At 33.4% G+C, this 26,376-nt stretch overlaps 1 long non-coding RNA gene across 1 annotated transcript in view; it reads left to right on the forward strand.

Moving 5' to 3' along the window:
• LOC116148912 (uncharacterized) overlaps positions 1 to 26,376 on the forward strand; it is a 97,959-nt gene that overhangs the window by 49,594 nt on the left and 21,989 nt on the right. The window contains exon 3 of the long non-coding RNA XR_004132500.2: positions 2,749 to 2,828. This is a non-coding gene — a long non-coding RNA (uncharacterized LOC116148912). The remainder of the gene's footprint in view (positions 1 to 2,748; positions 2,829 to 26,376) is intronic.

A 26,376-nucleotide genomic window follows, 5' to 3' on the forward strand; every position in this document is an offset into this window, starting at 1 on the left:
CAAACAAAACTAACAAAGAATTTGTCTATACCTATGTTGAGGGACTGTGGATAAACAAATAGAATATAGTTAGGAATGGAAACACTAACCTGGATCATTCAGGGAAAATGAGCAAACCATCAGTGAGGAAAAGGAATGTTAACACACACTAAAGTTTCTTATACAATTGTATAGACATGTTCTTTATTCTGTTGTTTAGAAGAAAAACAGATAATAAGCCCTAGCTTCCTTTTGCTATTTATTGAAATGACAAAGAACTAACAAACGTAATAATTCAGCTCTCTGTTGTTAGTCATGCTGTAACACAAAGGAGCCTGGGAAAGGAACACTCAGTCAGCCTCTCATTTGTCTTGTCAGTGCCTTTCCATTCTCCTGCCTTGCAAACAAAACTGTAATTTTGTTTGAGTAGCAATCCCCCAGCACCTGGCCCAGGGGATGATTTCTTATTAGTCTCCATCAGACATAGGAATCTCATTCTTTATTGGACTACAAGTGAGCACGCAACCCATTTCCGGAAAATAAGGCAGAATCTCCATGGGGGAAAAAGTCTCTTTTCTGCCTGTCCCCTTCCTTCTTGCTTTGAATATTTTCATGCAATGCTGTAGCCATCATGTGACCACGGATAGGGACTGGAGGCACAGAAACCGAAAGAATTCCAGAGACATTGGCTAATACCCTGACATTGTTGAGCCTCAGAGGGTACTGCCAAATCTCCAGCTATCTTATTAAGTGAGAAAACAAAGTTCTGTGTGTTTAGACCCCTCTGACTTGGCCTAAAACTTACAACTAAAAACATTTTAACTGGTACATTCAGCATGAACAATTATGCTGAAAAAGAAAACCGGTAACAATAAGTAACAAATGTTGATTGAGTCACTATGTGCCAAGCCCTATATTTTTTATCATTTGAGACCTCACAATAATTCTATGAGGTATACTATCATTGTCTTCATTTATCAATAAGGATAGTGAGATATAGAAAGGTTAGAGATATGACTGGTAAGTGGTAGAATTAGGTGCTTAACTACTATATCCCAGCAGTCTTGTTTGATGGAATTACCACTATAACATTTTTATAAATCAACTTTAAAAAATTACTTGTATTTGAACTCGGGTAAATAAAATGATTATAGATGAAATTGTGAAAGAATATTCTCAGGTAATGAAATCTAATAGAAGTATAATGTGTTTGTAGTTGTTACTCACTCCAGTCTCTGTTTATTCTGCATTGTCGCTAATAGGCTGTGATTGTACAGGTTTTTGGCTCCTCTGTTACATAATTTTTGGCATGATTTTTTGGCAGAATAGTGACTTGAATTCAATAGCATTAAATCTTAGTAAAGCACAGGTACAGAGAATCTTTCACACATCCAACATGTAGGCAAAAAAAACTGTTAATTTAATGTAAAATGATATCAGATCATCTAAAATACAATTTAATGGGAAGACTGACAAATAGGCAAAACTAAGATTACTACCACCAATGTCCAATTAATGAATTTTCATTTTGTTTATGACTAGAAGCCAAGAAGCAAGGAAAAGTTGGCTTTTTCAACACCAAGCATCTGAATAGCAACCATCACCAATGGAGGGGAAACTGCATACCTGGAAAGTAGAAATTTGGTACTAAAACTGATTCCCTATATGCTCCCAATGAGTCATTATAAGAAAACCAAAATTAAAGACATGATACAGAGCCACATATTGGGCACTCATTCATAGTCTCTTAAATGCATTAGCTAATATAGTTCTATCATGAACATAAAATGTATGAACTTTAGTTGTCTCTTCTCTTTAGGAGTTCATTTGCTAAGTTCAATTTCTCTTGGCTTTCCTCAGAGTATTTACTTTTAAAATGCATTAGATTCCTACAGAAACAGGCTCACAGACATAAAAAACAACCTTATGGTTACCAGGAGGTAGAGGGGATGGGAAGGGATAAACTGGGAGCTTGAAATTTGCAGATACTAACTACTATATATAAAATAAATAAAAAAACAAGTTTATACTGTACATCACAGAGAACTATAGTCAATATCTTGTAGTAACCTATAATGAAAAAGAATATGAAAATGAATATATATGTATATGTATGACTGAAACATTATGCTCTACACCAGAAATTGACACAACATTGTAAACTGACTATACTTAAATCGAAAAACAGAATGAAAAAAGTGCATTATATTCCTGCCTCATTCTTGTATTTAGACCCCTTACTTCCATCAACACTTTAATAATAATATGATATATTTCCAGACAAGCTTTTATTTCATTTTGGCTTTAAGATATCCTTTTTATAGAACTGGGCTTATTAAGATAATTTGTTTTCTTTTATTAAAAGATCATATGGATAAAGACAGAAATAAGATGGAAGGGAATGTGTCTCCTTATAAAATACTGATAAAACAATCATGCTCAAGGGTAATGTTGACTGGAAAAAACCTCCAATGTAAGAGCTATGAGTTGAGTTTCATTCAGTGTCTTACTAAGAACTGTATCCTGGGAGAAAGCCTCTCTGATAGCACTGAGGAAATTTTCCAAAGAGGTATGATTTCAGCTAAAGAGTCTATACAATCCAACATACATCATGGTAGAAAGTTAGTCCTAGTCATGAGGAACAGATACTTCAGTTAATAATTTTAGTGCTTTTCTGAGTTTTGGAAGATGCAAGAATCTGGGTTCATAAAAATTTTTCCTGAAATATATCTAACAATCTAAGGGCCTGTTTTGTCTGTTTTCCCAAAGCTCAGAATGCCTCATCCTGTTCTTTGTCCTGAATTCAGCAACTGCCATGGCCAATGACTTAATCCGTGTAGAACCAGGTGGTAAGTGACATTCTTCCTTTTACAGTAACTTCTTTTAGAATGTACATTAATTTTTGGAAACAATTTAAAAACATCCTTGGTTATCAAAACTACACTCATTAATATCTTAAAATGGCAGCTTCAATAATACTAAGCATATAATCAATTTTTAAGGTGCTTTATTTGTTCAGAAAAGGTACAAGGCAAAATTGGAAGTAGTTCAGATTTGTCTTCTCTGCTTCCCTCTAAGGTTTGGATTTTTTTTTTTTTTTTTTTTTTGTAGTGTAATGGAAAGCCTATATTCACTGTGGTCCTTTGGGCAAGTTCTACAGCATGTCTGAGTCAACTTTTCTCATTAAAAATAAGAAAAGGGTTCTACAGACTCAGAGGTTTTTTTTGTTTTGTTTTGTATTGTTTTTTGATAATTGCCTAAGCTAATGCTGTGAAACAATTTTATAAATATTAAACATTCTAAATTTCTTTTTTATCCATCCCCCCTGAGTCATCAAAACTTACACATCATGTGTCATTGTTTAGGGAACCGATGTGACTAGCTATCATCTGTTATAGTTATTTGTGTTTTAAGTTATTTTAGCTGAAGGTAAGAAGGGCAGCTGATGTTAATCCTGAAAAGCCCAAATTTGCCAGCCTTCTAGAGTAAATCTTAACAAATTTGCTCAGCTCCCTATTCTATGAGTTCTGGGAAATTCAGGACCCTCCACAATTTCCAGGTGTTTCTTAGGATGATGGGGGCATGAGAGAGGCTTGCAGGATGCAGTCATCTCTCACTCCCAGTCTCAGTCTCCTTTCACTGCCTTGCCTCTGTGACCTTTTTTTGTCTGAAACCCCTTGTTTCTCCCAAAGCTCCACTAACAAAAGACTACTGGGTAAAGAGCAGTTTTTTAATTAAACAAAACATTTGGGGAGGAGGACTATGTCCAACTTAGAAGAGGAAAAAATAAAATTAATTATTAAATGATTATTTTAAACTGTGCTGTCTCCCATCTTTGGATATTTCTCATTTTCTTTCCTCTTCCACTGTATCCCTCTATTCCCTGTCCAGAACCCCCAAATCTCCAGTTTGTACCCCTGTGCCCAACCAATTGAGAATTTCTGTTAATATATTATGCAGAGCAATTTTTCTTTTTCTCCTTTGATTTTTCTCCTTCCAGACTATGTCTAAGGACCCTGCTATCACTTAAAAACATTAAGATATTTTCCTAAATAGAAGAACAGGGTAGAGAGCTAAGGAGAAGCACTGAAATTAGAGGTTTCCTTTAAAGTGGCTAAAAGTACTCTGCAGATTTTTTCCATGCATTATTGCATTTAACCTCACAACAACCTTGTGAGATGGGTACTATTATTATCCTAATTTTGCAGAAGAGGAACATGAGGCCAAATATATATTTGCTCACCTGTTTCTGTTCTTTTAATATTTTGTTAGGGAGGAAGGGTTTCATATAAACTAGATTTAAATGATATTTTGATCTAGAAGAGTGAGCTGAGATCCCATCCAATAGAAAACAGAAATAATCAGTTCCCCCTAATGGAAAACAATTGGAATAAAAATTTAGTTTGTGTGTACGTGTGTGTGTGTGTGTGTGTTTATGTGTGCTTAGATGTCTGTACCCTTTATTGATTTTATAGATATACTGTAATTAGCCTTATGCCATATTTATGCACATTATATACTTGATCTTATCACTCATTCTTCTATTTATACTGATTCATTAGTTGAATAGTCTTTATTCAACTGCGAATTGCCACAGCTATGGAGGAAATTGACTTCCATACTTTCGTATCTGATGGGAATTCATGTGTCTTTGTCAAATATGCACAATTAGTTTACAATAGTGCCAGCATTGTTACTTCTTTTTTCCTTTTTGGCATTCTCAAATTATATGGGTTTTTTGTTTATTATTTTTAAAATATTTGGGAAAATTCAACATGATTTTGTGGCATGATGACAGAGAATTGGGAATGTTATGTTCCGATCTTGTTACTCTCCCCAAATTCCTAAGAGATCTTAGGCAATTTAAAAAATTTTTCTCTGTCTCTAACACTTTATTTTAAATTGAGGAAAATGCCTAGCTCTGTAAGAGTACAGAATATATTAAGTAAGAGATGATTTTAAAGGGATTTTAAAGATGATTTAACAGGATTTTACAATACGCAAAATTAAAAGATACTTTATATATAACAATAGTATGTGTTCTGCTTATGGATTGCCAAATGTAAATGCTCTTAAACAATGTATGAGGACTTTAATTTACACTCCAAGTAACTTTAGTCACAAAAAATTCTAATCAAAAATGAATTTTTTCTTTTTATCAGTTAGTCACACACACAAAGAGCTAAATTATTCTACAAAGATAAAAGAAAATTTGTTATGAAAAACAGAACTTTTAGAAAATGTATTTGTTATTTACTTCCATATCTTTGAAAGTACATGGTTGTGATGCCACTTTTGCTTTTTTCAGTATTAGGCATCATCTACTCACATCTTACTGGGGCTGGGGATGTGGCTTTCTTTCCTCTGCCCATCCCATCATACATACACTTGCTTCCAATCCCTTATCCTTCCACTATAGTTAAAGCACAATTTTAATTATATCATTGTTCAGTGTTCAGTATTTACATTAGTATAACTTTGTAAGTTCTATTCAAACCTGTGCCATTGAAAAGACTATAATTACTCTGCCTTTACTACTAATCTACATTTTTCCTGAAAGTTAATATTGCTTCATTTTTAAGTTTTTAATATATCTATCATAAATTGAAATTCAAACCTTGAACTCCCTGCCAATTGTCTGACTCTCCACTTAAGAGTTCAGAAACATCAGATATTATGTTAATCTTATCTCCTTGAAAAAATCATTCCTAGAACTCTTACCCTGACTGTTTCCACCCCTGGGGTTCATTTCTCTCACCTTGCCTCTTTCCAAGTCTCCTCTTTTTTCTTCACTCTCATGACGCTTCTCTCCAACAGCTTTCTAAGTTACATGACAGGAAATTTTCTGAGAGCTTGCATGTCTAAAAATGTCTTTATTTTGTTCTCAATGTACTAATAGTTTATAGAATAATATAATTCTCCACTTGAAGTCATTTTGCCTCAGAATTTTGTGGGCATTGCTCCATTATTTACCTCCCAGTGTTTATGTCAAGAATTCTAAAGCCTTCCTGGTTCCTGTTCTTTTGTTTGTGAAGTGTTCTTTTGTCTTTGGAAATTGTTGGCTCTTTGCTTTATCTATATAGTTTTCTGATTTTTGCTGACATTTGCCTTGGTCTGGGTGTCTTTTCATTTGTTGTGCTGGCTGATATGTAAGCACGTTTTTCTAGAAAGGATGTTTTCTTCTCTGAGTTTCTAGTTCTCTTTTTCTCGAACTTTGGAAAGGTTAAGTGGTAAAATCTGAAGTCAGACTGCCTGGGTTTGCCTTGACTTTCTACTTACTAGCAGTGTGACAGTTTTTTTTTTGTGTGTGTCTCAGTTTTCCCACCAGAATAATAGAAATAATAAAAGTACCTACATCATAGGCTTTTATGAGTAGTGTATGATTTAGTATGTGGAATGCCTGTATGTATATCATAAATGTCAATCATTATTTTTCATCTCCTGGACTGTTGTTCATTCTTTTTCTCTCCACCTGCCAATTCTTTGTCTTTTTGCTACACTCTCTGAGAGATTTTCTCAACTGTATCTCCTGCTTATTTTTTTTAAACCTTCTTTCATATTTTTAACTTCCAAGAACTCTTGCTGGTCTCATTTTTGCACCATCTTCATACCCTCTGAGGATATTAATGATGTTTTGTCAAGTTTTCTTCTTGTTGCATAGCCTCTGTTTCTATCAAAGTGTTGTTTTTTTCCCTATCTTTCTTTTTTTCCCTTTTTTTTCTGTTTTATGTTCCATGTTAAAGCCTTTTCTTAAATGTCCAGTAATCATGATTATTTGTTCATATGTAGGACAGAGGACTGAAACACTGATTTGAAGATCTGAGCATGGGGGATAATGATCAAACATGAACTTTACAGAAAGATAATTTGGCTTGGACATTTTGTTGATTTTCTTCCAATTGCAGAATCTTTAGATATTTAGATGTCTTTGGGAACAACCATTTCCCATGAAGAGACTCTTCCAGTGTTCTTCCTGGAGGGTTAAAGCCTGGTTTCCAGTGTTCCCAGAGCCAAACAGACAGAAAGGACTAGACATCTCAGAATCCTGCTTTCAGTAAGGTACCACTTAATCAACAACTGTCCAGCGTCTGCCAGTCCAGAGCCCTGCTGTATTATCCCTTCCAAGCAATAAACCTCTGGTCTTCTATTGGAATGAAGAGGGCAGTCTGGCAACTGCACAGAGAGAATGTGCCATGGGTCACCAATTCCTGACATTTTAAAGGGTTCTGTAAAATAAACTAAATTCATTCTTTATTGCTCCCACTGCAGGCTTGGGATATAACTTTCTCAAGTATGCTAGCTCAGTACCACTTTTCCATCTGCTTTCCAGCTCTTCTAAAATTTTGTGCTATTCTCCCTCTTGTGTTTGCCCTTATCCTTTTGAGTTTATTTCTTTTTTAAAATCCATTTTCTACACTAATTGAAAAGATACATGCACCTCAATGTTTATAGCAGCATTATTTACAATTGCCAAGGTATAGAAACAACCTAAGTGACCATCAATAAATAAATGGATGAAGAGGATGAGATATATATATATACAATGGAATACTGCTCAACCATAACAAAGAATGAGATTTTATCATTTGCAGCAACATGGATGGACTTGGAGGGTATTGTGTAAGTGAAATAGTCAGACAGAGAAAGACAAATAATGTATGATATCACTTATATGTGGAATCTAAAAAATACAACAAACTAGTGAATATAACAAAAAAGAAGCAGCCTCACAGATACAGAGAACAAACTAATGGTTACCAGTTGAGGTGGGGAAGGGCAATACAGGAGTGAGGGAGAGGGAGGTGCAAACTATTGGGTGTAAGATAGGCTCAGGGATATTGTACAACACAGGTAATCCAGCCAATATTTTGTAATAACTGTACCTGGAAAATAAACTTTAAAAATTGTATAAAATTTTTTAAACGTAAAAAAATTTTAAAAAGAAACTAAAACTAAAAATAGAAAATAAATAAAAAATCCATTTTCTGATTTTTCTTGGTTGGGTTGAAGAGGGAGTCAAATTGGATGTGTGTTCAATCATCCGTTTTTACCTGGATATTGCAAAACAAAGATTTCAATGGGTCTTTGAGATTGCCAATCTATCTAGATCTACTACAGATAGAGATTTTTCCACAACTCCTCAGAGAAAACGTCATGAAAATTGGGGGATCTGATAGAGATTCTCCCTACCATGGTACTGCGATGCACACAAGTCATCAGACTGAATAATTGCTGTGACTCTCCAGACTTAAAAAATTAATTCTTGCCACCTAAACTTTTTATACTGAAGAAGCTTATACACTTGGTGAATGGGAGAAAAAAAGAGACAACTTAGTCATTGGCCCATCTTCTCTGCTTGTTATGGACTAATTGTTTTGCAACAAAGCAAATGAGAGAATGGAGATTCTGGTTGTGGGAAGTTAAAAAAAATCAATCAACCACAGACAAGTAAAGAGAGGAACAGACTCCTGGTGACAGTGGGTCCCAACTCCAGTTCAGTTGTTTCTTGATTTCATGGCTTATCTTTGTATCCTTCTTAGGTACATGTATCAATAAATTATAATTTATTTCCCCGAAATCATTTGGTTTATTGTTACATTACTTACTGCTGGAAAGGTCTTGATTAAGTCACTAAAGTATCAACAGTTTCCCACTACTAAGAACATGGGAGTGACTTTCATCAACATAACTAGCACAGAATTTTTAAATTGTCTAAGAAATTATAGATGGATTTTATTTCTACTTTAATAGTTTGATCCTAGAAAAAAATAGACCTTAAATACAAAGAATAGTTAATGGGCATATCTAAAAGAGTTTATTAAGGTTAAATTTTTCTGGAACACTTTCTTAAAGTTTTGGTGCCTGCTTTTCCTTATCTTCTGGCAGATGTCAAAATAATTTGACACAAAATAATTAAATTCAGAATTGTTACTAAACCAGTAAAGCTTATCCTTCACATTACACTGGGTGACTAGGATAGGTAATATCCATCTTCCAAACACATAGTTTTACAAATTTTATGTACTATTATTTCTGAGATTTAGAAACTCTTATACCTATAATACAGTCTCAGTTTCTGATAATAAAGTTGTTCCTAGTCATATAATGGCATAAATGTGTAACTATTTGGGGGTAGAAGGACAGAGTACCAAGGATGATGGCTGCTTGATTAGCTGAACAAATTGAAAATCACTGTCCTGAAGATGCTCTCTGTTTTCAGTTTTTAGAACTTGGCACCTAACTGTAACTTAATAGCCACAGCACACATAATTGACTATGCAGCACCAGCTCAGGCTACATCATTGCTTATCCTACCTTATCTTTACCTTTTTGACACTCAAAATATAGACTATTACTTTGTCCTTTCTCACCAGTGTCTCTTTTCTTATGTTCCTGGTTCTTATGAAAAGTTTTCTGTTTATAATTGGTTTCAAGATCCCCTAAACCTGGATTGTGATCATTTAGTTTCACCAAAATTAGTCATTAAATTTTTTTGTAAGTAATTTGGAATAGCACCCTCAAAGAGAACTAAATCTTCAATAGAAATCAAACCAAAATATTTAATATAACAAAGCCATCAATTTAATTTTTCCCTCAAAGTGCGAAACTACAATTTCACAATGAATGTAGATAAGGGCCACTTGTGTTCACCTGGAAGGATAGTAGAATTAACTAGCTGAAGAAGTCCCTAATCTTCAAGCAAACGTAAGTTGGTTTTATTTAACCTCTAACATGCATCACTTTCATCTTCTTAACCTATCTCTCTGTTCATGCTCCAGCCAAGGTAGGGCCGTGATAGACATAAACACACCCGAGAAGTTACTTTTTATCCCATGCAAAAAAAAAATTGTTCACAGTTCAAATCTGGGTGTCCTTAGGTACGTTCACTTCTACTCCCTCACTATTAGAGAGGGGGAGAGTCAATGGTTTAAGTAGTGTCTATGTATTACTCCTATTCACGTCATGTTTCTATAGCTGCCCTACAGCATCTTAACTGAAAAGCCTAGTTGGTGTATTTTAGGTTCAGTGAAACTCTGCTTTCAGTTTCTTAAGTTGATCTTCAAGGGAATAGAACATCTGGAAGTCCATCCATGTCTTCAGCTTCATGCTCCTAAAAGTTATCAACCTCATCACCAAATTGTATTTAATAGGCTCCACTGTGTCACTGACCGTTCAGCTTCTGGAACAGGAGCAAAGGGAATAGGAGTGGATATATGGCAACCTGTCCAGCAAAGCTGCTGTTATATAAACATGATTTAACACAGACAAAAAAAAAAAATTATTGGGTTGGTAAGGTACATGTTTTTTCACTTTACACTGATTGTAACAACTGGCTTTTATGACTCTGAAAAGAAATAAACTGGTAAAAACTTGTCAAATGCTATCATTTATTGTGCATGCCACTTGTAGAATGTGTTTGTGCAGGAGGATTTGCTCTTTCCATATGGTTTAAGTTATTGGCAAAGTGAGGCTAAACAAGTGCATTTTGAAAGCATGGTGTGAATGACTTCCATTTTGGTTATTTATAGCTGTCCACAGCTATCAATGTTTTTATTTTAAAATTATTAGAGTAATTATAGGGCAGGAAGCATGTACTGGGCTTGAAAATATGACTAAGAATCATTCACGTAGTGAAGACTATACATAAAAGTAGCTTCCTTTAACAAGAAGAGTTATCCTAGCATTTTATTTTATCCAAGGATCCTGATACAGCTTTGTCCCTGGAGAAATTCCCTATCTCTTTCCTATTACTTTGATGTGTCTCCTATTTTTAAAAATGAAATTAGATGATAAAATTAAATAAAAGGTACAAATATCGTAAGAGAGGAGGCAGTATTTGCAAGTGGTGGTGTGGTTGTTTATTTAGAAAATACAGTAAAAGCAAGTTAAAATAATGGCAAACATTTAGAATTCACTAAGCATGCTAACTAAAAATATAAATAAACCATTAACCTTCCTAACACACCAAAAAACTAGTTTGAGATTATACAGAAAGAAAAGATCCAATTTACAGTAGAAATCAAAATCAAAAATCTAGGAATAAGCTTCTTTAAAAAACAAAGAAAAATTAGAATTCTACTGAAGATGTCAATATGTAGGAAGACATAACTTTTTTTTTATAGAAAGATTCATTACTGTAATTATATAAATTATCTCTAATTTATTGATTCACTTTGATTCCAATTAGAAAATGATTTTGTGAAATGTAAAAAAATACTTTAAAAAATTTTATGGCAGATGATTGGATGCATCAAATTACTGAGAAAAATCTGAAAGAAAAGAGTAACAAAGTGAGACATCCCTGCTAAATATTAAAACATATTATAAAGATAAAGTAATTAAAATAGTACAATACTAAAACAGAAATAAAAAGATCAGTGGAGCAGATCAGAGAGTCTAATAATGGATGCAAGTATATTTGAGAATTTAGTATAATCTGCAGAGGAGAGACTGATTAGTCAATAAATAGTGTTGGGATGACTGGCTAGCCATTTTGAAAATAATTAAGCTAGATTCCTACTTCATTCATTACACTAAAATAAATTCCAGATGGATCAAAAAATTTAAACTAAAACCATAAAAGGAGTTTAAAAAAACTCAGGTGACTGTTTTTAATAAAACTGGAATAGGAAAAGCTTTTAAAAAGTGACACAAGACCCAGAATTCAGAAGGAAAAGACTGATAATTTTGACTACATATAAATGCAAGTTTTTTCTTTATTTAAAAACATCAGTAAAGACAAAAGATACAAACTAGAAAAAAAAGAACATGACAAATATGGAAGAAAAAAGACTAATTTCTTAAATATATATTTTTAAAACTGTTAATTTGAAGATCCATAAAAAACAAATAAAAACCTAGTAACATTATGGACAAAGGACTCAAAGTGGCCTCAGGAAATGAAACACTAATCATACATACCTATGAGAAGACACTGAGCCTCACTCATAATTTTTAAAAATGCAAAATAGAGTGATACAAATTTCTATAAATAGGTAATAAGCAAGGATTATAATTTGATAATATTAAGTGTTAAAATTTCAATGTGCATCTAGACAGAGATGAAAAAATGGTATTTTTGATGAAGTTTTCTTAAATGGAGAATAAATTAGAGTACTTTTTTGAAGGGCAATGTGGCATGTTTATTTGAATATAGATATAAATTTCCATTGTTCCAGCAACTGCACTCTAGCTATTCAGGCAACAGATAGACTCACATAAATGTTAAGACACGTGTACAAACAGAATTTGCATTCAATAACCAGCAGGCAAAGTTATAGCTTTGTATATATAGCTATATACAGGGAGACTCTTCTGTAGATGAGCTCCTTGAGGTTCTCACCCAAAACCTCAGCCACCTGACTCTCTGCAAGGGAATTCTTTGTGACTCAGGAACAAAGGATTAATGCCTAGTCTAGCAGTGGACCGCTACAATCTCCATCTAGCAATAAAGTGGGATTCATTTTTATTGTTAGTGTCCATGACTAAGAAACTCTGCCTATTATATAAGTTTGAAAATATTAGTCTCTCATTTGAAACAAGTTTCGCATCATTCAGTGTAGACTTTTACAATTCTGTGATAAAGACAATGGAGTCCTCAAAAATGGTTTCTAGATCTCTGTCTTTTTAGAGCCTTAATGTGGTAGTTTATGTGAAGTTAGCTCAACTTCTCCAACTACAGTGCATCAATAATATTTCATTTCTCTTTTTTCCCTCTGTTTTCCTATTCTTTTCATCCTCTATCTGGACACTGGCTTTCTTTTCTATCTTTTTTCTTCACACTGGCTTTTCCCTTCCAGCTGCTCTGTTCTTTAGTCTTTCCACATTTTTAGACTGTCTTTTAGCTTGTTTCTATTCTAGCTCTTGATCTTGGTTTCAATGGTGGTTATAATTAACTCCTTATAAATCAAGATGTTAACTCTTACCACTATAGGGTTTGCAATTTGAGATAGTATTTCAGTAATAGGGGTGGATTTGCATTGATCCATTCACACAACAATAGAGTCCCCACTGTGACTAATGATACAAAAGGTCAAAATGGCTGGGATTAATGGTTATAGCATCAGAGGTTAAAGAATAGATCAAATTTAACAATCCTACATAGTAACATTGGATTGACCCTGTATTTTGACACAATGCTTTCTAATCTGACACTTTAAAAATATTGCTATCAAAAATTACTCTTTTTTCTGAAATTATACCAAATTTTATTAGTTCTACTTTTCTTTGCCAGATGAGTTTAAATAGTTAGTGGTATACATGAATGCATGTCGGTATGTGATGTGATTGCAAAAGTGGCTGTGATTGCTCAAGGTGGAGGATATATAGATGTATTTTGATTTCAGAAAATACATGTTCTAAAATCAAAGAGACTAAGAAACAGAAAAGTAATGGTCATATAGAGTGTGGCTGGGTCATATTAATAATAAAATACTAGAATATAGGATAATTCGGTGTCCAAAACAATGGAGCTCTATAGTAATGATCCAACATCTCTTGCTCCTATGTCCGCAGTGATTGCATCTATTCAGGGACTTGGTTGTGTAGCTTTTCCTTGTATAAGATCTGCTGTTATCATGATAGCTCTTTACTTGAGCTAGTTTCTGTTTCTTGCTGCTGAATAAGGTAATTATTTTGAGGAAAATTTTTAAATAAAAGGTTTTTTTATGATAATTCTGTTTGAGAATTCTTATTTATTTTATTCAGTTTTTCAGGGTACTTATGTAGACAGTATATAAAGGGCTATGGTGAGATGCCCCCAAAAGTTGGAAATAAAGTTTCTTTGAATGAAAGAATAACAACCATACATAATCACTAAAGTATAGAAGTAGTCCACTCTAAAAAGATAATTTGTAAATATGTGACATTTTGGAAACTCTCCAAAAAAGGTAAATATGTAGATTTAATCCAGTTATAGAAAGAATGACTTAACAGAGAGGGTGACAGTTATGTGGAGAATAATACATTGAATAAGAATACTAACATATCTTACCCAGTATCCTGGGTGGGTTGAAAGTGCCCCAAAAGGCTTTCTTATATATTATATCCTGACAATGGACATGGGTACATTGGCCATCATAGAATATCTTCCTTCACTTTGATTCATATTTACAAAGCAACAACTTTCTGATTATGATTATGTTTCTTATATAGATTTTCCATTAGGGGAAAAATACAATGGCCAGATAATAAACAGTTTTCCATGGCACTTGATCATTATACTTATCATTAGAAATTAATGAAATGGACTTCTGGGTTGTCCATAATTCTCTTGTGAACCTGGTTAACAGGAGATATTTGCTGAGCCTAAACTTTTCTTTTTTAATTTACTTTCTGTTTTCTGGAAATTATCCTAGAGATATTTCCCGGAAAGGGTGTGTTGGAATTTTTGTATTTTGCATATTTGAAGGTATCCTTATTAAGTGCTCATACTTTATTGAAAGATTGATCAGATACAAAATTCTTGATAAAAAGTAATCTTTACTCACCATTTTGGATGCTCATTACATTCTTTTAGCTTTCAGTATTGTTATTGAGAAGTCTGATGCCATTATAATTCCTGATCCTTAGATGAGACCTGTTTTGTTTGATGTTCTTCTCAGTGGAAGCTTTTGAATCTTTCTAGGAACTGCATAGTCACTTAATAACTTTTCAAGAGAAGTATTTTATTCTTTAACACTCATGTTATTAATTAGGAAACTGAGACTCAGGGAAATTAAATAAATGACTCAATCATAGAAGAACTAGGAAGTGCCAGAACCAAGATTCAAACACAATCTAACTCAAGAGTTTATAATGCTTTACATTATACTATAACAGTTAGTACCTGAAGGTTTTAAGGGACCTGAGAGTTCATCTAGTCCAACCATTTGGCTTTCTTTATTTTGTTTTGTTTTGTTTTCCTAATGTAATCATTTCTCTGAAGAATTATACTAATTCACAGTATGGATGCCAAATTATCACTTTTTATTCTTGTGGAAAATATTTCCAAATTATTATAAATAAAATAATTTTATTAGTTACTTAAAGAGTCTCTTATCACATTCAAAAATATCAAGGACTATGTACACCAAGATAAATAATCCAATTTCAAATTTCTTACTATTTCAAAATCTCAGTCAATATATGTTTAATGAACCTATCTATCCAGTTTAATTCTCTTTAACACAGTGTTCTAATTTCTTCTCACATAAGACATTCTTATTATTTTAATGTGCTAGATGTTGATTAACATCTTAAAATCAATTGTCTGTCTTCTAAAGCACTACAAATGTGACTTGACTTTTATGAAGTGTGCTAAATGTGTCTTCCATTTCTTTGGGCTGTTTGTGTTAAATCTGTGCTTACTCCTCTAAAGGCATCATTCTCAAAAACAACTGGTTCAGAGTGACTGTTACACTAACACATATAGACGTTTTTATTTTAGCAAGCTGTAATACAATACTTTTACAGATGGCAAAGCGTTAAGGTTGAATTTTATTTGCAACAAGTGTGCTTAAATAACATGCTGACTACATTTTACTGGAGGCTGATATTATCACCAAATTATATACACTGTGCTCTTATATACTATGCAGAACAAATGTGAAATGAAATCTCTTTCCTCTACAATTCTTAGATCAGAAAAAGCAGAAGTATAGACATAATATATATAATATGTAAATTATGATATCCAAGGTGAATGTAAATCAGTATGCAAATCCAAACCTAGTAAGTGGTATCTATGCATCCTTATCTTTTACCACCATAGTTCCACAACATTCACTTAATTTTTTTTATATTTGGTTCATTATAGACACCAAATACACTTTAAAATACACCAGCAAAAGGAGAATTGGGACTTTTGTATTACCTATTATAGATTGCCTATGTGTCTATCTTGCCTGGCTCCCTGGACTTTATCATGTAGCACAAAAAAATAATCAAGCATAAAAAATTCCATCAGTATTGCTCTGTCCTCACTGGTTTTCAGGAAAAAAATTCCAAAATTGGTTTCTTTGTGGGAAAAAGTATTTTAGTAAATCCTATCCCAAAGGATATTTTATGGGATGGTAATAGATATCAGAGGAAACTGGTTAGTTGGGGAAGGATTACATAGCCAAATTACATAAAAATCTGGGTTATTTTTTCATTGCAGAATTTTTAAGACTTTAATATGCTATAATATATTCAGTATAGTCTCTACAACAGGAATGACTTATTGTATAAAAAATTCCAAGACTAATTTGACTGGAGAAGCTATTTCAAAAGAAGTCATCTAAAGATCAAGTGGTACACTTTGGAAAATACTTCTTTGACTCCTGTAGCATATCAGTTATAGCCTTATCAAAAGGCAGTAACAGGTGTTAGCGGGGAATAGCCCCTCTTCGGATTGTTAATTACATATTCATTTTATAAACAATCTGTTCTAATAGGGTTCAGACTTACATGTGTGTATTTGAATAACTGATCCCTAGAAAACACCGGATTTATGGAGAATGATTATATACAGAAAAAAATTATGAAGCCAAACTTGGTGTGGTACAAAGTGTCCAGGAAAAAAAAATGCTTCTCAAGTGACTTGATTTATAATGATAAATTCATTTATTCCAAACTCTTTAAAATTTTCTGTGTGAACACACAGTCTTCCTTTTTCTCAAATGAATTGTTACTATCTCCTCGATGCCGGATATCCCAATAGGAGACATAAGTTTCCTGCTGAGATCATTGCAAGCTAATTTAATACTCACTTTTCAGTTTTTCAAGAAGCTCAGTGCATTTTAAGAAAAGGATTTTTAAAATGGTCATTCACCTGTGATTACGTTTCCTATGCCTGCAAGAAACTTTTGACCAGCAATAGGAATGCCTAAAGTAAAGTGGACTCTAATTACCTTATTTGTTCATTCTATTAACATTTATTGATTCTACTTTGTGCCTATTACTATGCTATATACTAAGAGGAGGGTGAAAGGAGAATGAAGAAGACAAGCCACAGACTGGAAGAAAATCTTTGCAAAACATTTCCAATAGAAGACAAAATATAAAAAGACCACTTAGAACTCAGCAATAAGAAACCAAACAACACAGAAAGTGGGCAAAAGATCTGAACAGGCATCTCAGCGAAGAAGATATATTTACAAATAAGCATATGAGACGATGCTTAACCTCATATGTCATTAAGCGATTACAAATTAGAACAACGAGATACAACTACACAATTATTAATGATTAAATCCAAACCACTGACAACACCAGTTATTGGCAAGGATATGGAGCAGTAGGAATTCTCATTCACTTCTGGTGGAAATGCAAGATGGTATATAGCCACTTTGGAAATTTGATGGTGTTTTACAAAATTAAACGTAGTCTTACTATAAGATCCAGCAATTGCATTCCTTGGTGTTTATCCAGGTGAGTTGAAAACTTATGTGCATGCAAAAACCTGCACAAAAATGCTTATAACAGCTTTATTTATAACCGCCAAAATTTGGAAACAATCAAGATGTCCTTCAATAAGTGCGTGGATAAATAAAACATAGTACATATATTTAAGGGAGTATTATTCAGCAATAAATAGAAATGAGCTACCAAGTCATAAGAAGAAGTAAAGGGATCTGAAGTGCATATTGCTAAATGAAAGAAGCCAATCTGAATAAGTTACTCTATGAGCTCAACTGTAAAACATTCTGGAAAAGACAAAACTATAGAGACTATAAAAAGGTCAGTGGTTGCCAGGGCTTTGGAGGAGGAAAGGGAGGGATGAATAGATAGAAAACAGAGGATTTTTAGTGCAATGGAACTATTATACATAATACTGCAGTGGTGGGTATATAATATTATGCATTTTTCAAAAACCATGGAACTATAGAATGCAAAGAATGAACCCTAATGTAAATTATGGCCTTTAGTTAATAATGCATCAATATCGGTTCATCAATTGTAGCAAATGTACCACTGTTATGTAAGATGTTAATAATAGGGGAATCTGTATATAGGAAGAGGAAGTGATGCAAACTCTTTGTACTTTTTGCTCAAGTTTTCAACCAAAAGCTGCTCTAATAAGTAAAATCAATGAAAGTTTGAAGACCACTAACCTTTAGGATTACATTTTGGCAATGACCTGTTATGTATGGGCCATTTATTAAAAAAAATAGCTTGAGTTAAGGGCATAAGCCTCCATGAGAGATAATAATAATTTATGTTACAGGACTGTCATAGTATAACATATGCTATTTATTTTCTATATTATTCATTTTCTATACAGAAGACTCTTCTTGAATGGACCATGAACGTAACTTTGACATGGACCCCTCTACTTTAATACTAACTATACAACTTCTTCTAAATTACCTTTTCTTCCCAGTTTCTCTTAAATCACTTCAAATCTAAAAATAAAGGGAAATGCTTTTGGGTTTTTGTCAAGATTAATGCACCCTTTCCTCTCCTATATGAAATGTTCGACTGGGTACTTTAATTCTAAGGGAATGTACCCACCAGTTCTGGGATGTCTGCCCTAGGAGATTAGCTGGCGGTTGACTCCTTGTTATACATACTCAATCAGTCTATGATTGGCCAGAAAATTTCACATTATTTTTGTACCACTTAAAAGCAAAAGGGGAGGGAAAAATCCCCCAAACTCCCCAAATTGCTATTTCCAAGTGTCCAAGTAAAATTTCAAGTAACAATTGAGTTTGACCAGCTTAGTGCAACCCTGATGCTCAAGCTGACTCTAAACCTGTCTTTAATCAAGTTAACCACAACATGCAGTGAGGGGAGAAGTAGGCATTTGCTGTTACGTTCCTCCTTATCAATACAAAATGCTACTCAATTTCCTAACTCCCCACAGCACTCTTAGCAGCCCCAACTTCCTCTTTTGCACCTCTCAACCTGTTGCCAATCTAAATGATTATGTACCATATTTTTTTCAGGAGGGCAAATCATGAGAACAAAATTTTTGAATGAGAACTTTTTTTCAGAACAGCATGGAATTATTTTAAGGTAGCAAAAAGGACAAATCAGAAACTTAGCTAAATGGATACTGTGTTCCAAGAAGTTGAGTCCTGAAGAAGTTTATTTTAATATCAAAATCATGTTGACAGCATCTCTTGGTGACACAGATTCCACTCGAATCTCCCTTTTGAAGTTTGAACCTTTTTTTCTGGATGAGCCTCTAGTGACATTGAGATTTGTAATATCAAGCATCTTTTAAACAACTAAGCAGCTGTTATAATTCTTTAGCTCTTTTTTCCTAAAGGAGATGGTAAAGAGCCTCCTATCAGCTCATTTATAAAATAAAAGCTGTTGGGAGAAGGAGGAAAGGTAGAATGGAGATAAACCCCTTAAAAAGAGGTAGTGAATGATCAACGTTAGAACACTAAAGATGTGAAATAAGGTCTCTGCATTTCTATTTTTTAAAACAGCTTTATTAAGATATGGTTCGCATACAATACAGTTCACCCACTTGAAGTTTACAATTCAGTGTTTTTAAGCATATTTACAGCATTGTTCAGCCATCACCACAATCTAATTTTAGAATATTTCATCCTAAAAGAAATCCCATATTCATTAGCAGTCAATCCCCATTCTCCTCTCTCCTCCTCCCCTCAATTCTAAGCAATCACTAGTCTATTTTCTGTCTCTATGAATTTGTCTATTCTGGATATTTTATATAAATGGAATCATACAATATGTGGACTTTTGTGACTGATTTTCATCACTTAGCATGTTGTAGCATGCATCAGTACTTAATTTCATTTTATTGATGACTACTGCTGTGTATTATGGAATATCACATTTTATTTATCATTTCATCAGTTTATGGACATTTAGGTTATTTGAACTTTCTGGTTATTAAAAATAATGCTGCTTTGAACATTTGTATACAAATTCTTGTGGGAATGTATGTTTTAATTTTTCTTGAGTAAATACTTAGGAGTGGAGTCACAGCATCATATGGTAATTCTGTGTTTAACTATTTAAGGAAATCCCAAATTGTTTTCCAAAAGAGACCAATGCACCATTTTACATTTCCACCAGCAACATATGAGGGCTTCAATATCTCCACATTCAATCACTTTTATAAATTAACTTTCTCAAAAACAAAAAGAAAGAAAAGGAAGGAAGGAAAGGAAGGAAGGAAGAAAGGAAGGAAGGATAGAGGGAGGGAGGGAGGGAGGGAGGGAATAGATAAGTCAGCCAATGCTTTCCTGCTAATAAATTCATTCTAATGATGGATTTGACTTTTTGGAGTCAGGTATTATAAAAAATAAAGACTAAATAGCATTGACTATTTTCTTTCCTGCGTTATCAGCCATTTTCCCAATGAAATCATGGTTCTGAACATTTTTACACTATACAAAGTGAAAAATGCAAGAAACAAAAGTGTTTACATATTCACATGTATTTTCACACAGGCACGCAAAGTAAAGAATATGGGAAAAAATACGCTAGGGTTTTAATAATTGCTATCTCTAGGGATCAAGATGTCATGTGGATTTTTTTACTCCTTCTTTTGCTTATTTATAGCTATCTTTGTGAAAACAATAAGCATGTGTAGCTTTTTTTGTTTTAAAGAGAAAGCATGATTCTCCTACCAGTGGATTCCATAACACTTGTTCTTAGCCTGACTGAACATTAGAATTACCAAAGGAGATTTGTCTCTTTTTTTTTTTTTAAAATACCAATGTCTTGACCCCCTTCCTTAGAAATTCATATTCAGTTGATCTGGAATGATTCTAATGTACAAGCAGAGGAAGAACTACACCTTGTATCTTCAATTCCCTGCTATCTTATTTGTTGAGTTTTGCTGGAGGGAAAAGCTTTCCTACAGGCTGACAATCTCCTGATGTGAGCTTAGTTGAGGCCATTTATTTATGGTTTGCAAGGTATTATCTTTACTGTGTTACATCTGGAGAGACTTCCCTAGTATCAAGAGGGTACTTCAAGAAACATGTGAAGAGGTGTCCCAAACTTTCTTCTGGCAAGTGTCATGGGAAGATCAGCAACTTAAATGTTGAAATGAAACCATCTGGCACTTAAGGAGTTCTATACACATAGTAAGGTGCAGTTTTTAAGCCACTCTTCAAAATAAAGCTGTCTTTGGCTTAATGGCTAATAATATTTACACAATGATTTGTCATGCAATCCTCTGCTACATTGTAACGAGAGACACATTAGAAGTGGTCTGGGGTTGGGAGAAAGAAGATGGAAGTAAACATTGAGGGCCTCAGCGAGAAAATGCATCACTGAATATTCTATATCTATTGCCTTTTCCTTTTTATGTATAGTAGGTGGTTGGAGAGAAATTGGGTCCACTAAAATTCTTGATACTGGTATCTACTGTGAAGTAACATACTTCCTCAGTGGAAAAAAGTAGTCAGCTTCCTGGCTGAATAATGGGGCAGTGTGACTTTATGTGTCTGAAACCTTCAAAACTAAGGCTATTTGATGTTCCTATCAGAAGGATCTACTCCTAAATCTGAAGGCTTTTAACTTAAAAAAATTGGAAGCATCCATTTCTTGATAAATCTTACTCTCAGCTTCTATCTGTTCTCTGTTTGGTGGGGTAAGAAGAGGGGTAAAGAGAATGGTTGTCTTTCTCTATGACAAGGAGGGGGGAGAGTGCTACTGAATTTAAACAGCTCTTTTCACAAATGTCAGTTATTTTTAGAGGAATTATTTTCATCTTTTCATCTACAAACCAATTTTAATGAGTTTCAAGGTATATGATAGGTAAGTGGGGAAAACCAGTGATGCATGGCATTATTCAGGCCTTCAAATCCTTATGATCCAGAAGAAAAAATAGAAGTCCTTAAAAATTATTAAATGAAGTAGAATATAAAAAACTTCATATTTTGTAGATGAGTTCATAGTGTCCTTTTTTTTTTTTTTGATTCCACATATGAGTGATATCATACGGTATTTTTCTTTCTCTTTCTGGCTTCCCTTAGAATGACGATCTTTAGGTCCATCCATGTTGCTGCAAATGGCATTATTTTATTATTTTTTCTGTGCACCAGAAATTGACACATTGTAATTGACTGTACTTCAATTTTTAAAAAATTCATGAAAATGATATATAGTTCCGTAAGATTTCTAAGAATGAAGAGAGTACTTTTGGATCTGGAAGACATTTAATGTTTTTCTAGCATGATATCAAAGCTGAATTTCCCCCCACCTTTTAAAAAGTGGTACTAACCTTCAAATGTATCTGCAATCCCTTCTAATTCAATTCCAAGACTTCTGTTTATCCTTTTCTCTCACTGCACTGTTTATCATTATTATTTCTATATGATAAATGTCAGAAATGTTGTTGTTTTGGTTTTCTGGCTTCTGCTAAAAATAGCCAAATTACCTGTAAATTTAGAATATTAATTTGTAATCACATTGGACATTAATATCAAAGGCAATGCAAGATTTTCCTCCTAGATAACTTCAGAAGTTTAAACTTTTTTTTTAATATTTGCCATATTCATGACTGTCAATCATACTTTATCCATGCTTTTTTTTTTTGAAGTATAATTGACTTACAATACTATATTAGTTTCAGGTGTACAATATAGTGATTTGATATTTTTATACATTACAAAATGATCACAATGAGTCTAGTTACCATCTGTCACCATACAAATTTATTACAACAATATTATTGACTATATTCCCTATGCTGTATGTTACTAAGTTTAAACTTAACACTTGAACATTATAATAATTATGCATATCATTTATTGAGCTCTTTCACTTTGTTCTTTCCTCTGTTTATCTCACTCTAAGTGTATTACTTCATTTAATATTAAAAAAAATCCTATGTGTAGTTCTTCTACATCCACGTCCATCATAATGCCTGAAAATGTACATAATACCTTGTTTTTATTGACATGCTTTTGTAAGCTACAACAATCAATGAGAAAACCTAGACAGGTAAGTGATTGTTTCCCTTAATGCACTGGTTGAGTTTATTCCCATCCTTACCTCATTCTTTTAAAAATATCTCTTGGTTAAGTTTGTGAGCTATACATTCTATTTCTATTCGTCTAGCAGTTACTCTTAAGTAGTCATATATGCATAACCTAATAAGTTTTGAGGTAAATCAATAATTCTATCCCTCTTTTGAAATGAGGCAAGGACCTTAAAGTCATCTGTTTCTTTTTAGTCTATTTTAATGTACACACACACACACACACACATTTAAACCTAAATATATCAACAAGCTTTTGACTTTTTGGTTTGTTTACCATTGGGTCTTTCACCACAAACTTTCCTTTTATATTTAGTTTCATTCTTGCTGAAGTTTATTTTTTGGTAACATTTCAGTAAAGATCTATAAATATAGCTAGTCTCGGTCTTTGTACAACTTAACTTTTTTTAATTTTAAAATTTGTCTTTGATATTTCAAAGTTTCACCCTGATTATCTAGGTGTGGATTTTCTTAAAGTTACCTCACTCAGAACTGTCAGCTCTTTGAGTATGAAGATTTCTGGTTTCTTTAGTTTTCAGAGTATTACCTCTCTCCCAATCTCTCATTCTGGAGAGATTATTTATTAGATTTATAAGACATACATTGTAAATTCTCATCCTATCTCTATTTGTCTTTTACATTTGTAATAAAATTTATTTATTTAACAATGAGTTTGTAGTGAATTAATTAATTGAGGAACAACATGAATACAGTACTCCATATACGTATATATATATGTATCTATATATCTTCCTGCATTTTAGGTGAATTTCTCAGGTCTGTCTTCAAATTTCCTAATTTCTTCTTTATCTGTGTTTAATATGCTGGATAGTTCACATACTGAGCTTTTCCTTTCATTATAATGTTTTTATTCCTAAGATTTCCATCTTACTTTTTTTCAAAACTGCATCTTTTTTTTAGGAGATGATTTTCTTGTAATTTTTCTTTCTTCCTTATTTATTTCTTTGGACATTTAAAGCAAATTTGTTTCACATAGCTCTATTTTCTATTAGTTTTGACATGTGAATTCTCTTGTTTGTTGGGACTCTTGGCCCTCAGGAAGTCTATTTCCTGCAGTGCTTCAAATTTTAGACTGAATCTATCTTCAGATTGTTTTTGAAAGATGTGTCATGATTCAGGGGTGTGAAGTCAATATTAGGGTGGTTTATGTCTACCTCTGCCAATCCCATGGGTCTCTCAGTCAGTTTTTACAATGATTTCTTGACTTAAGATTCTCTTGCCAAACATAATATGTGAATTCAACACCCCCACCATTTCCACATAGTATCACTTTTGATTTCTCCCAGATGATTAATTTTCAATCATGAACTAGGACAGGCAATCCATTTTTTCTTGTGAAATTCCCAGTCCAGTGGGAGAAACATTCCTAGTCCCTTCTAGGCTCTTGGTTTTATCCTGAGAGTACACCTATAGCTTTCCATGACCCCAGGCCTTCAAACTCAACTTTTGTCTTTTTCCTTAACTCTCTACTCTTAGTTTAAAACCTCAGTGACTTAGACTATCCAGGTCTAGTAACCTCTTGGCCTATTTGGCTTTAGCTCTCATTCATTGCTCTGGCTTCAATTGACTCTGTTCATTTCTGACACCATGTGGTTTCTCTTTTTTGTTTTCAAGCATACTATGGATATGTATGTTTTCATGGTTTTTATATCCATTCAGCAGTACTATATGTTTGACGCAAAGGGGAGCAAGAGGCTAATCAGCCATAATGACCAGAGACTACTGTCTTATCTATATGATATCACATAGCTAATTTAACTTTCTCTGTATCTTCAGCTTGCTTACTTTTTTCGCATTAAATAAACCAATGGGTCACATATTTTCTAGCTGTCTTGAAATATAGCCTTATATCCTGTTACTCTGTCTTTCCATGTCATGGTTGTTGTGCATGGCAAACTCCTGCCATGGAGGACAAGCACAGTACTACATGCAGACACGCATCAGCATCACTGGAAAATGAAAATAAACAGAGTAGTGTGCATGGTATTTCTGAGAATCCTATTTGCAAGGAAAAACATCTTTTTCTAAGTTGGCAGCTTCCTCTTTGGCAACTTTATTTTGTAGATTCAGACTCAAAATGCAGCTTTCTTTTTGGTTTGGCAGTGATCATTGGTATCTTACATTATTTCCCTGTGTCTTTAGAATAAACAAGAATTGTGCTCCCACTCTTCCTTACTGTGACCAAATATAAAGAAACTGGAGGGTCCTTGGGCACTAGCCACAGCTACGAGCTGCCGTTGCTTAACTTAATACTTGGTCAAACGTCACTCTCAAGCCTGAGATATAATAATGAGAATTTGTGGGGGAAGGGTAAAATTATGAACTATAAAACCAGAGTGACAGGAAGGTGCTAGGAGAAATGTTCAAAACACTGATGTGATTTATGAACATGTGGCAAACAGATGTGGTGGAGTAATAGGGATCCCCACCTCCTTTTATAAATTTGGATCACATTTGTTTCTCTCCTGAATCCCCCCACCCCTAGGTTCATAATATGCTTTATTAAAATTCTCTCCAGGGCATATGGATGATTAATAATTGTTGATGACAGAAATTTGGTTTTGGTAAGCTGCACAGTGAAAGATAAATACAACGGGGCTATTTTAATCTCTGTATTTAAGCTTATTAGAGTGAGGCTTCTCTGTAAGATGGCCTGTGTTGAGATTGTGTGTGATTTATGGAAATGTCACCAATGACCCTGGTTCTGGAAAAAGTCTTAAAATCTCTTTTGTTGTAATCATCACTTGAGTTTCAATTGTCACTAGGGAAAATCATTTTTGGAAAAAAACATGATCAAGAGTGGTTAAAATATTCTTCAAATAGGGTAGCAATCTAGGAATAAAAATACAAAGAAAGCTCTGAAATGGATATTGGAAATAGAAATTTATTTGTAACTAATTCTAAATGTGATGTGGAAGAGAAGCAAATAGATAGGGAAACATTGGAATATTGGCTTTTGATTTTCTTCTGACATGTCTTTTAATTCTTTCTACCTTTGTTAAGAGAGCAAGTGTCCTGCATTTAGTGTCTGTAATACATTTTATTGTTTTAATAAAACAAAAAAATTTAATGGACTGCATCTATATGACAAGAGATATGAGCAACACAAATGTGTTTATAGTGAAGAATTAGTTTTTCTTTTGTCCTTCTCAAGTCCTCAATTTTTCTTGTCTAGAAGCAACTGATATTAGTTTGAAGTTATTTAATAAAAGTCCTTATATTATAAGCCAACGTTCCAAATAGGAATATTGAAACTTACCACAAATTGCATTTAGCATTCTGTACTATTAACTGTGAGTTAATAGTCATTTGTAAAGCTGATATTTATAGCAAGAATATATAATTTCCATCTCACTCAAGTGATATGTTGAGGAAACTTAAAATGGATAAAGGAAAAAAATTTCAAAATAATGAGACTAATGTTAGAAGCATGATGATTA

The sequence above is a fragment of the Camelus dromedarius genome, chromosome 20 (genome assembly GCF_036321535.1).
Source record: "Camelus dromedarius isolate mCamDro1 chromosome 20, mCamDro1.pat, whole genome shotgun sequence".
In the NCBI taxonomy this organism is placed as follows: domain Eukaryota; kingdom Metazoa; phylum Chordata; class Mammalia; order Artiodactyla; family Camelidae; genus Camelus; species Camelus dromedarius.